The sequence below is a fragment of the Mytilus edulis genome, chromosome 13 (assembly GCF_963676685.1).
Source record: "Mytilus edulis chromosome 13, xbMytEdul2.2, whole genome shotgun sequence".
In the NCBI taxonomy this organism is placed as follows: domain Eukaryota; kingdom Metazoa; phylum Mollusca; class Bivalvia; order Mytilida; family Mytilidae; genus Mytilus; species Mytilus edulis.
Genome location: NC_092356.1, coordinates 30,700,837 through 30,714,999, shown reverse-complemented (window position 1 = coordinate 30,714,999; position 14,163 = coordinate 30,700,837). Strand labels below are relative to the sequence as shown.

Here is a 14,163-nt window from a genome sequence, read left to right as displayed (position 1 = left end):
ATATGTCATCTTCACCATCTTTTCCATATGCCATTGTCTTTACTATATGTCATTGTCTTTACTGTATGTCATTGTATTTACTGTATGTCATTGTCTTTACTGTATATCATTGTATTTACTGTATGTCATTGTCTTTACAGTATGCCATTGTATTTACTATATGTCACTGTCTTTACTGTATGCCATTGTCTTTACTGTATGCCATTGTATTTACTATATGTCATTGTCTTTACTGTATGTCATTGTCTTTACTGTATGTCATTGTCTTTGCAATATGTCATTGTTTTTACTGTATGTCATTGTCTTTACTTTATGTCAATGGCTTTACTATATGTTCATCACTTTAAGTCTTATTAAGCAAATGTGGAGAAATTTAGCAGAAAATAACAAAAATCTTTCAACTAATACAAATTCTTTGAAGGACAAAAAAAACCTAACACCATGCCAAATGATAAGCACTGAAGGGGGGAAAAAGTTCAAGGCTACATTATAACAGTAGTTAACAATATCATATTGATCAATGCTTATAAAGTACTTAATCTTTTAAAATGATATGTATGTGTAAATACGATACCATGCCCTGCTCACACTATCTTTTTCCATGTTCATTAAAAGATGAAATCTGGTTCAAAATCCTAATTTGGAATTCTTTTGGGGTGAAGGTGGAATTAGGGCCGTGAATGGGGGAGTGGGGGTAAAATAATTTATACATTGTATCCCAAAATGTTCCATATTTCTAAAATAACATGTAAGAAATAATACAAATTCTAAAAATAAGCTAAAACAAATAACCATTAATACCCCAATACAAAAACACCTTAAGGATGTACTTAGGTGAGGTTTTGGAATTTGTGTCAAATGTTAGGACTCCTTGGTGTTTTTCCATACAATACAATGTAAAATATTTTGCCCCATAACACCCATTTATTTTTTCATATAAGACTTAATAGCTCATGAAAGGTCATTTTATAAAATTTTAGAAGATTCTTAATTTTCTTTCTTTTGGTTTGAGACCTAATAATACCAATGCAAATATAAGGTAAAAGTCCGAGTCAGCCTTTTCCCGCCATATTTTAAATCTCAAATATCTCGAAAAGGAGGTGACCTATAAATTTTTTTAGCTTATTTTTATCCTTAATTGATGCTCTACCAGCGTACAGTATCAATTTTAACTTCTTAATTTATTAATTTTCACCTAACCTCACCTAAGTACATCCTTAACATATTTACAATTCACTAAATAAACATAAAAATCTGGGTTTTTTTTAGCTTGATAAAATAGCATGCTACTGCACACTTTGAATTATCCGTTATAAATAAAACTAGATAGTAAAATGTTACCCTAGTTATACATGTCTATTTCAGACGGCCAAGTAAGTGATATAATGTCAGTCAAAGTTTCTTACTCAATCAAACTCACAGTGGAATTTAAATTTACCTGCCCCTTTTACAGATCTAAATTCTACCACCTGAATGACCTGATATATTGTTCTCATTAGATTGAAATATTTGCCACTGGACAAGATGAAGAGCAGGAAATAAGAAATGCCACAGGAGAATAAGGGTATATTGGAGAGGACTTTGCAACAGTCCACCTACAGAGCCCACTAACAGTTGTTGCAAAGTTCTTAACATACAAAAATTGAAGCAATCTTTCAACAAAAAGTGACATACGATTTAAAGTTGCAATGGTGTTTTGAATGAATACAAATCAAATTTTCAAAAGTTTTGCATTGTGGTATGACTGATTAATCGGTACTTTTCTCTTTGATTTTTTTTCTCTTCGCTTTATGAGATTTTAAATACGTCGCTAGTACATGTATTAAAGGAATAAAAATAATCCTCCTTTAATTAAGTTTATAAAAATAGTTCTTCAAAAGGAATTCGACTGAAAAAAAAAGGTGATGATTTATTCTTTCTATGCTTGGGTGTAGACTTTAAATTAATGGGTTGTCAAATTGACTTATTGCTTTTTACATAACAACTTGACAATTTTTTACATTTTAACCTTTTTCAAATAATTTTTTCAACATTATTCATTTAAACTGAATGTCATTTGAAAATCATTTGACAAAACCTAGGACTTGATTTTTAACATATACGAAACATACAAGCTTTTTATGTAGATTTATTCTGTAACGAAACTTGAAAAAAACATTTAAATTTTCACTGCACTTTTTTAACACAAAGAAAACAAAGGATTGAACTTCTGCACAACAACCTAGTTAATTTACCACCTGCCCCCCTCCCAGCAGTTAAACAAAACATAAACCAATCTTTTTATAATATTGATTATCCCCCTTGTTGTACCTCTTTATTTGATGTGCAACAAGAATGCAAATATACAATGAAATTGAGAATAAAAAATCTTCTGCAGACATTGAAAAATTGTAAATAGGCAGAGGCCACACAGAGGATAATGCATCTTAATTGAAGAAAAATTGTGCAGAAGGCAGTCAAAAGTTCTATTGATTTTAAACAACCAATTTATTCTTGATGTCAATTTGAAAATGTTTCTTTCACCGTCTTTTTCATTAGTTTAGAAAAATTGCATCAATAATGATTTTTTTCTGCATTTATATGCTAATGCATTGTGCAGACATTGTTTAGTGATGCAAGTTTCCGAATATCCATTAAAAATGTTTAAAACTTGCACATAAAAAGTTTAATATACAGAAAATAATATAACCTTTATAAATTTTTTTGTGCATATTTTATTCAGTATAGGTAAATAGGCAATGAGTCAGATTTGTACCTTCATAAATTTAAATAATACCTTAAAGTTAAATACAAATTTTTCAATATCACAGATTTTTTTAATGTCTGATTTGGCATATAAATTATGAACAAACAAGATTTTTCTTTTAAGAATCTAATTTATTTCCTAGATGGGCATTTAAACTCAAAAGAAAATATTTAACTGACCGAAAAAAAATATTCAACCTTTAATTTAACAAAATCTAGTCTCAAAAGATCTATTATTTTTTATAACAGTAACATGTTTAATAAAGAAACTAAGATAAAATGTCTTCAATGCTGAAACACAAAAGCTGTCTTTGTTATATATAGGTAAAAAAAATGTGTGATTCTTTTGTTTGCTCTATGTATATTATATGGCCAACTCAGACAAGTATGTACATGGATAAAAAATACTTCCCTTTATAACGGAGTTAAAGACTTAGGTTGTGTTGAAGCAGAAAGGATAGAGTTAATCGCATTGTAAAATGCTTCCCATTTCCATTCTCAATTTGATCCTAACTATAACTTTACGAAATCTTTTAGTGGTTCTCCTTACACCCATTTACCGTAATTCATCTAGATTTTTTTTTAGGGGAACCAATTATTTCCCAAATTACTTCAGTGCAAATTTATAATAATTGAGGGACAGATTATTTATTCCCTATATAAGACTGCAAAATTTCAATTACTTGTTGAGTAGCCCCCTTCACAAGTTTCATTTGTTAATTATTTAAGGGTCATGACTGGCATTTAAGAGAGCAATACTGTTTTGAATATTAATATGGTCATTCTTCTTAACTTTCTGGCTAAAATTGAAAATAAAATTTGGACCATTAACTCAAACAATCATCCTCCATATACATTTCAGAACCATTCAGAGTTTGAACCCCCCTTTTTCTTGGATGATTAGTTCATGAATTAGAATGGAAACATATGGTTGACCCCCCCCCCCCCCCCCCACATTTGAAATTGATTCTGCACCTGAGTTTAATGAATACCCTTTGGATATACTACAAATCTAAGCATCTCGACATAATTTTCATCTCCATACAATATCCCATTTCAAAGATGGTCCATTTATCAAGAGACTTCATTGGTGGGTAATGAACTGGTATCCTATAACTGGTCTCTGATTCCATCTAATATATAAAAAACTATGAAGAATGTTTGCCAGGGACAGATCCAGCTCTTAAATAGGGGTTCCCACAACCCAGGATAAATGGGAGGTTCCAATTATATCTAATATGTCCCTATTCAAATGCATTTATCGTCCAATAAAAAAGGGTGTTCCTACTTCCATCCCTAGGAACCCCCTGGATACACAACTGATTGCCAATTAGATGATTATCAAAGGAAAAATTTAAAGTCAATTATAACAGGTCAACAATCAGTAAACCCATTCCTTACAGTAAACTATAAAAGTTCCTAATATAAAGTTAAACTAGTTCACCTATATAACTATGACTTAATGTCACTGAGAAGCAGAGAACAGAACTAATCCTGAAAATTTAGCTTTAATCACCAAACCATGAAAATGATATGTAACGAGGAAATCATCAGACCAAATAAAGTCAAGTCAACTTATAACACAAAGTTAATGAAAGCTGACCATACCAGAAGCTTAAATTTAATCAATGAATCATGTCATTAGATAGGTGAGCCCATCACATTGTTGGTATTTAAAGCCCCTTCCAGCACACACATAGCGACCAGCTTTATTGTTGAAGGAAGCTGTAGTACCTAAAGAGAACCACTGATCTTTGGCTTGCAGACTGGCAATCCTAGACAATGAAGATCAAAGACTAATACACTTCGCCTAAGCAATGGATGATATCTCACAACCTCAGACAAGACACACTATTGATCACTGTATATAGACTACATGCACAGACCACTGGGCCACAGAATACCACAAACCCTTTCAAATAGACAAGTTTACTTTACAGTAATTCAAAGTACCAGTATAGTTCATTTATTCCCTGTTACTAAAGCTTTATTATGCAAACCAGACCTTAGTAGGATTTTTGCAGACCACAATTATGCAACTCTTTTCTATAATCCAATATTCATACATTTGTTTGAGATTTGGTCAGTTTAGTGTCATGCAGTCTGCACTGTTAGCCACTAGTCCAATGCACAAGACTAGTAAAACTTTATTCAAACTAGTAAGTTTTTGTTAAACTTTGTTTAAACACATTAGAAAAATGTCAGAATATTGGTCTTTGGACTGAGTAGTCCGAAAAGATTTTGGTGCAGACTGGTTATGGATGAGACTGATATGTACCCCCTTTACACCAAATTCTATTGAACTTGGTATTAACTTTTTGAGACAATCAATCGTCTTTCCTCTTTCAAAAATTTTGGCTCTTCTTAGTAGGTCTTTTTTTTGTAAAATTATAAGTGCTTAAAGTTTTTTCAGAAAAGTTTATAAAACAAGATTATTTATCAAATATATAGAAACTGAAACCCAAAAATGAGGTTAAGAAAAACAGTAATTTAATACTTTAGCAAAATACATGTATGATCTTGTACAATTTATAACTAAATATCATATTAAATATGTAAAGATGTTGTCAAATGTGCATATATTATTGTGCAGACATGAAAAAATGTTGAGGGGTTGTAACGTGTGCATTAATCATTGGATCAGAATAATGTTATTAGTATGATTATCTACACTCCATTGTTAACCAGCCTACCAAATATAAACCCCATTTATCAAAAATAGGTTTTAAATCTTTTTTTTACAAGAAATCATCTGAATCTGGAATAATTTTGAATTCTGGAAAGTGATAAGAAATGTATGATGAAAACTAACCTTACTAAAGAGGGTTAGCCATGCTCACGTTTTTATAAATTTTACTTTGACTCATATTTCAGTATGAACTATCTAACCACCACACCCCTTTTTTTTGCTGTAGAAAATCCTCCTAAATTCCTTGTTTTTAATAAAATGATAAAAGGCTAATTTTTTCAGAAATCAAGAAATACTTATAGTGTCACTAACAACTGAATGTTTCTGTTAATGGCATGTCAATGATTACCCCTCCTACCAAATATAAACTCCATTTATCAAAAATAAGTTTTAAATCTTTTTTTAATATAATGTCAAAAAGTGCGGCTTTATCAGAAGTAGAAAAATATCTGAATGTGCTGCTAATAAATTAACGTCCCTGCTATAAAAGGCATGTTTAACCTTACTACCAAGTATAAATAGATATAAGAAGATGTGATATGAGAGCCAATGAGACAACTCTCCATCCAAAATATCATTATAGGTCAAAGTACAGTCTTCAAACAGCGTCTTTTATCAAACTCCATTATCAAAAATAGGTTAAAATCTGTTATAATATAATGTCAAAAGGTTTGGCTTTTTTTAACAAAAAAGAGAACCGAAAATTTATTCATACAAGTAAGGTTAGCTTAAAACAAGAATGTGTCCAAAGTACATGGATGCCCCCCTCAATCATTTTCCATGTTCCATGGACCGTGAAATAGGGTAAAAATCTAATTTGGCATTAAAATTAGAAAGATTATACTATAGGGAACATGTGTACTAACTTTCAAGTTGATTTGACTTTAATTTCATCAAAAACTACCTTGACCAAAAACTTTAATCTGAAATTCCCACTTTCATTTTCTATGTTGAGTGGTCCGTGAAATTGGGGTCAAAACTTTAATTTGGCACCATAATTAGAAAGATCATATCATAAGCAACAAGTGTACTAAGTTTCAAGTTGATAGGACTTCAGCTTCATCAACAAGAGTGCACACGCTGAAATGTCTCGCCTTCTATACTAATCATTGATATTATGTTGATAGTCCTAAGTAAAAAGCTAACATTAACCAAGATAACTAAACAAAGACCAATGAACCTTGAAAATGAGGTCAAGGTCAGATGAACCATGCCAGGCAGACATGTACAGCTAACAATGCTTCTATACAACATATATAGTTGACCTATTACTTATAGTTTAAGAAAAATAGACCAAAACACAAAAACTTAACACCGTGCAATGAACCATGAAAATGAGGTCACGGTCAAATAAAACCTGCTCGACTGACATAAAAATCATAAAATATTTCCATACACTAAATATAGTTGACCTATGGCATATAGTATTAGATAAAAAGACCAAAACTCAAAAACTTAACTTTGACCACTGAACCATGAAAATGAGGTCAAGGTCACATGACATCTGCCCGCTAGACATGTTCACCTTACAATCATTCCATACAACAAATATAGTAGACCTATTGCATATAGTATGAGAACAACAGACCAAAACACAAAAATTTAACTATAACCACTGAACCATGAAAATGAGGTCAAGGTCAGATGACACCTGCCAGTTGGACATGTACACCTTACAGTCCTTCCATACACCGAATATACTAGCCCTATTGCTTATAGTATCTGAGATATGGACTTGACCACCAAAACTTAACCTTGTTCACTGATCCATGAAATGAGGTCGAGGTCAAGTGAAAACTGTCTGACAGACATGAGGACCTTGCAAGGTACACACATATCGAATATAGTTATCCTATTACTTATAATAAGAGAGAATTCAACATTACCAAAAATTTTAACTTTTTTTTCAAGTGGTCACTGAACCATGAAAATGAGGTCAAGGACATTGGACATGTGACTGACGGAAACTTCTTAACATGAGGCATCTATATACAAAGTATGAAGCATCCAGGTCTTCCACCTTCTAAAATATAAAGCTTTTAAGAAGTTAGCTAACGCTGCCGACGTAGCCGCCGCCGCCGGATCACTATCCCTATGTCGAGCTTTCTGCAACAAAAGTTGCAGGCTCGACAAAAACTACCTTGACCAAAAACTTTAACCTGAAACTCCCACTTTCATTTTCTATGTTCAATGGACTGTGAAATTGGGGTCAAAAGTCTAATTTGGCTTTAAAATTAGAACAATCATATCATTAGCAACAAGTGTACTAAGTTTCAAGTGATTGGACTTCAGCTTCATCAAAAACTACCTTGACCAAAAACTTTAACCTGAAGCGGGACGAACGAACAGATGGACGGACTAACGGAGCGCCAGACCAGAAAACATAATGCCCCTCTACTATCGTAAGTGGGGCATAAAAAAATATTCAGATCTCCACTTTGATGAAGAACACAAATTGTGGTTAAGCAGATGACAAAAAAAAATCTGAATCCAGATTTTCCCTATACCTTAGTGTTAAATTTTGAACAAAATAACTTAATTGATAGCTTCGGAAAAATTTCTGACTCAGACAAAAACCTATAACCCCCCTTTGAAGTTAAATGGTTGCTGCCTAAAATTCACCATAAAAAATGCACTTTAATCAATAAAAGAAATAATACTTTGTCAATCCCGTCTTTCCTACAGTATACCTCAATGCAAATTACTGACTTTTTTTTTTTTGTAAAGTATTTTTTTTTATAATCTGCATTACTTTATCATAAACAATATTTCGATAATATAATAATTATGTAAATAAAAGTGTCACTGCATTAAATTATCTGGTTGTCATTTTTTAAGAAATAAATATCTTATATCAATGAAAATCATGTCTCCTTTGGACGCCATTAGTAGTATAGATGTCTACCATATGTAATTTTTTTTTTGTCAAAAATTTCCGATTCAGTTTTTTTTTTCACTTAACATTTTATATCACCACAAAAATGTAAAATTGTTATGAGAAAGTGCCCCTCCTATGGCGATGTACACAGTTGTCAAGGAGTTAACTTGCTACTGTATTTTTAATATCTGACTAAAGATTTTTAATATCTGCATACAATATCCCTAATACTAAAAATCTTTGTTGTGTCTAGCAGCAGACAGGTAAAATTCACTGTCTCATTTTTCTTCCAACATGCTTTCGTTTATTAAGATTAATATACACTAATAGGTCGACGAAAAAAATACAATATTGTGTACCCACCTTTCAAAACTTGTGAGTCTGACATTATCAACATCACATTTTTTTCCAACATGCTTTCGTTTATTTAGATTAATATACACTAATAGGTCGACGAAAAAAATACAATATTGTGTACCCACCTTTCAAAACTTGTGAGTCTGACATTATCAACATCACATTTTTTTCAAACATGCTTTCGTTTATTAAGATTAATATACACTAATAGGTCGGCAAAAAAAAAGCAATATTGTGTACCCACCTTTCAAATTGTGAGTCTGACAATCAACGTCGAGGCTTCATGATAAATGAATCATTGGAGACCGATTTGTGAAGGAACAGATTTGTGAACGAATAAAAACCTTGGACAAAATTTTATCAAATTGAATAGTTTCATAATTAGAAAAATACTGGACAAAATTTTATTAAATTAAATAGTATCAAAAGACAAATGTAACATTCAATTAAACATACAGGTTCTAACAAAATAATTATTAATAACTAATGTACAGTAATGATTTTTTTTTAATTTTATATAAATCAAAAATGAGAAACTAAATTTTGGTTTTTTCTCTCTAAGATTTTCAATAAGCTACACAGTTATGGAAAGTCTAACTCTAGTAAACAGCTGCCATTGGACATGACATGTGATGATTCAGCTTAAAGCAATATATTTGTTAAAATTAGCAAAACAATTCCAGAAATTTCCTCAACAAAACTGCTCTCAACAGACCATATGCTTTAACCTAAATTTAATAAATGTTGTCAACAGACATAGAACTCAGCAAAAACAAATTCCTTCCATTTTCAATTAGGTAATGTATAAATCAAAGCCTTGTTTTCCCATTTGTGAAGTAGAACCAAAAATCAATGATGCATAAAATGTAGGTCATGAATACCATAACCAGGCTGATATGTACAAGGTACATACATAATTTTCATAAATTACAATGGTTCATGAAAACAATTTACTCATATACCAGAAATATTACAAAAATTCAATAATTTGATTAAAACAATGTTCATGTAAGTGTTTTTCATTTGGTTTTCTTTATAGATTAAATCCTTGTTTTTCCTTTTTGAATGATTTTACACTAGTCATTTTGGGGGCCCTTTATATTGTGCCAAGGCTCCGCTTTGACCTATAATGGTTTACTTTTACAAATTGTGACTTGGATGGAAAGTTGAAGTTTAAAACAATTCGAACAGGAAAACCAACAGTCTAATCTGTATAAAAAAAAGAAAAACGAGAAAAAAAACCAACAACCACTGAACAACAGGCTCCTGACTTAGGAGAGGGGCATATCGAGAATGTGTCCATAGAACACACATCCCCGACACCCACTATCATTTTCTATGTCCAGCGGACTGTGAAATTGGGGTGAAAACACTTATATGCCAGTAAAATTAGAAAGATCTTTCATAAGGAACATGTGTACTAAGTTTCAAGTTGATTGGACTTACACTCCATAAAAGACTAACATGTTTAACCCCACCACATTAAGTATGTATGTGCCTGTCCTAAGTCAGGAGCCTGTAATTCAGTGGTTGTCCTTTGTTTATGTGTTACATATTTGTTTTTCATTAATTATTTGTACATAAATAAGGCTGTTAGTTTTCTCATTTGAATTGTTTTACATTGTCATTTCGGGGTCTTTTATAGCTGACTATTCGGTATGGGCTTTGCTCATTGTTGAAGGCCGTACAGTGACCTATAATTGTTAATTGCTGTGTCATTTTGTTGGCTTGAGGAGAGTTGTCTCATTGGCAATCATACCACATCTTCTTTTTTATATATACCTTGACCAAAAACTGTCAATTTTTTATCGTCTAAAAAAAGTGCCCTTTTTATTGTCAAGCACCTAATATTACTGTTAATGTCATTTGGCAAGAATTAGTACCTTTATTCATCATGAAGGTACCCTCATTACCACCCTCTATCATGTATGTCACTACAAAATTACATTAAGTTGCTGTCTTCCTTTGTCACCAATACCAATCAATATAATTATACAATGAATAAAATGTAGGCTACAATCAACAGTACAGTAATCCTACCCCATGAATTGACCAAAATAGACATCTAGAGGTCACCACATTGTCCCCAACAATGATTGATTGATAGCTGATGTTTAATGCCACTTTCAGAACTGTTTAACTACACCATGTACACCGAGATGGCCAGTTTATATTGGTAGAGAAAGTAGGAATATTCAGAAAGAACCAGAGACCTTTGGTAGGAAACACAAGCTGAAGTCCAGGCACTTTTGGTCAATTGATATAAGAAGATGTAGTATGAGTGCCAATGAGACAACCCTCTCAAGTTACAATTAGTAAAAGTAAACCATTATAGGTCAAAGTATGATCTTCAATACAAGCACTGTTAAACTACAGAAAGTTTCCTTATGTAGTCTAGGCAATATATTTCTTAATAAAAATTTAATAAAAAAAAAAAAACTAATATCCCTTTTTCTACCAGAAGGCAGGAATCAAGTATTGGTCAATTAGCGGTATACATATTTTTTAGTCTAATGCATCAACTAATTAAATTCCTCAAAAATTCATTGGTCAAGCAGAAAAAAACAAGAATGTGTCCACAGTACACGGATGCCCCACTCACACTATCATTTTCTATGTTTAGTGGACCGTGAAATTGGAATAAATTCTCTAATTTGGCATTAAAATTAGAATGATCTTATCAAAGGGAACATGTATACTAAGTTTCAAGTTGATTGGACTTTTACTTTATCAAAAACTACCTTGGGGTGCTATAAACAGTTTCGTACTAAAAACTAGGGGTATTTCCCCAGTGAGATTTACATACTGATGGAATTCCCTGCTATTTATATACCACTAAATGAAAAAGTTGATTGTTTTTTATGTTCAATGTGAAAAACATATATTAAAGTTCAATTAAAATGCCACTTTTGTCAAGATTTAAAAAAAAAAAAATGTTTTTGTGACTTCCTACTATATGGGAGGCAACTCCATAAACAGCTGATTTTCACCTGTTGCAAAAAGCACTTTGATTTGTCAGGTAAGATAGCTCCTTTCGGAGCAGGCGAACGTAGGCTGAAACTACATTTTCTTAAATCAGCCGGATAAGCTCTTCGAAATGCATATTATAAGAAATCTCAAATATATGCACAGGTTACTGATCCGTGTGTCCAAAGGTGGTCTGTTTTTAAGGTTTTTTAGGGGGAAAATGCCTAATTTCCAGCTGATAACTTGTACCAATTTGCATGATTAAACAAGAGATGTTGGATTTTTTTTTATTTATTCAGAAAGTTCATAGAATTATCTTTCCATTGATGTATAGATATCTATATAACTATGAATATCTGACTTCTGCATGATGGGTCCACTATTACATGCCCTGTTACAGAATGACGTCACGTAAAAAACTGTTGATTGCACCCTTAAGGGACAAATACAAAATATTAGTGATGTTTTAGCATAGAAATGTGTTTGCGAATGGAGTAAAATAATTCTGAAAAATATTGTACGGCATGTATACATTAATTTAAAAGCATCAGTTTGGTATATTTAATGCAAATATTACAGATTTGTACATAGCAACCAGATATAAGAAAACCAGACTCTGTGCGAATATTGAAGTTTTTTAATTTTTTGCGACGTCATGATATTTTTATTCAATCTCTCATATATTTGGAACCAAAAGTTGCATATGAAAAGTGTAGATTTTTTCTACTTTGACCTTTACTCCTGATCAGTGTTACATAAAGTTTTATTCATTATAATAAATATTTGGTACTTTTTATAGTCAAAAAGGTACACATGCCATTTCTAAGAAAAACACTATTTCAATATTTTCTCAACTCAGCTATAACTTAGTTCATATAGTACTAGGAACAAAATCTATTTAAAGTAACTTTATTCATGCCTATTTCATAGTTTTTATTCTATTTATTTAAAAGAAACCCTATTTTATGATTTATTTTCTTTGTAAAACTGATGAAAATGTGATACAGTAAATGTTTGGGATTTGCCAGTTAAACTGTTTGCCACTGGCCAATATGCCACTACCGCGCGACATAAAAAAAGAGCTGTAGTTTCACTATTTGTGGTCACAATCCTTAAAGTAAGACATCATTTTAATCGGTATAGTGTACAGATTCAGAAAAGCTGAGAATTTTTTATATATCGCATACAAGGTTTTGCTTAACCAAAAACTTTAACCTGAAATTTGCACTATCATTTTCTACGTTCAGTGAACCGTAAAATTGGGGTCAAAACTATAATTTGGCATTTAAATTAGAAAGATTATATCATAGGGCACATGTATACTAAGTTTCAAGTTGAATGGACTTCAACTTCATCAAAAACTACCTTGACCAAAAACTTTAACCTGAAGCGGGACAGACGGACGGACGAACGAACAGACAGACAGACGGACGGACAGACTAACGGACGCACAGACCAGAAAACATAATGCCCCTCTACTATCGTAGGTGGGGCATAATTATTGCAGTAACTGAAATGGTCTGAAATGACCAAAACCTAAAATCAAAGATCAGTTTTTCCAATAAATAATTTACCTCAAGATAAAATTTACCTTCTCTTGACAAAAAGCCTTTTTTGCCTTGATGTGACATTAAGCAATCTTCAATCTATCAAACAACCTTCTCTTAGTGGTCAGAAGGCTTTGGCTGTATTACTTGTTTAGCTATTTTTTACCATCTGGGATGTGTTACATGTAGCAATGAATACTTATTAATTATATAAATGCACTGTTCCGCTGTGACGTGCGTAATTTTTGGACCTCAACTGATTGATTGCAACGTTTTATCTTTAAGACAACGTACATGTATATTCTTTTATATTTTTTCTTTATACTTATTTCTTCTTTCAATGACTTTAAAAGGTATTTTTTTAGCTATATAGATGATGTTATCAAGAAGTGCAGGCTAACTTATTTAACTTTGGTAAAAATTCAACAGAGTTGTCTTCCTTTTATCACATGTAGAAAATTTGAAAATGTTTTGAACATTTTTCACAAGACTTATATTATTGACCCACATACTGGAGTATTAAGATGTTTAAGAAATGACTTAATCTTAAAGGGGAGATTCAACTAATCTGCAAATGATTATGAATAAAACAAAGATGTGAGATATGGGTATCTTTAGGTAAGATGTGAGGTATGAGTATCTTTAGGTAAGATGTGAGGCATGGGTATCTTTAGGTCAATGAGACAGCAACTGAACAACACAAATAAACCAATAGTACTTCGTCTTTTACTTATTAACTGTAACTTTTAAATTGAACTAAAAATTATATGTGTGGTCGTCAATTGTCATTTTTTATTTATAAAAACATTTAATAACATTATTTTTGTCTGAAATTTTGTATAGATTATTTATGTTCGCATCACCCCAAAAAAATTAAAAAATCATAACCTAATAAACAAATACACTTCAGACAATTTTGTGTCTTTAAACACATCATTCGTTCATATCCAACCATAAATGCCTTCAACATTTGGTTATTT

General features: G+C 31.7%; 1 protein-coding gene across 2 annotated transcripts in view; it reads right to left on the bottom strand.

Annotated features, from left to right (window-relative positions):
• The window catches only part of LOC139500848 (uncharacterized), a 47,910-nt gene that overhangs the window by 29,054 nt on the left and 4,693 nt on the right, over positions 1-14,163 (bottom strand). The gene's annotated exons all lie outside the window — the stretch shown is intronic.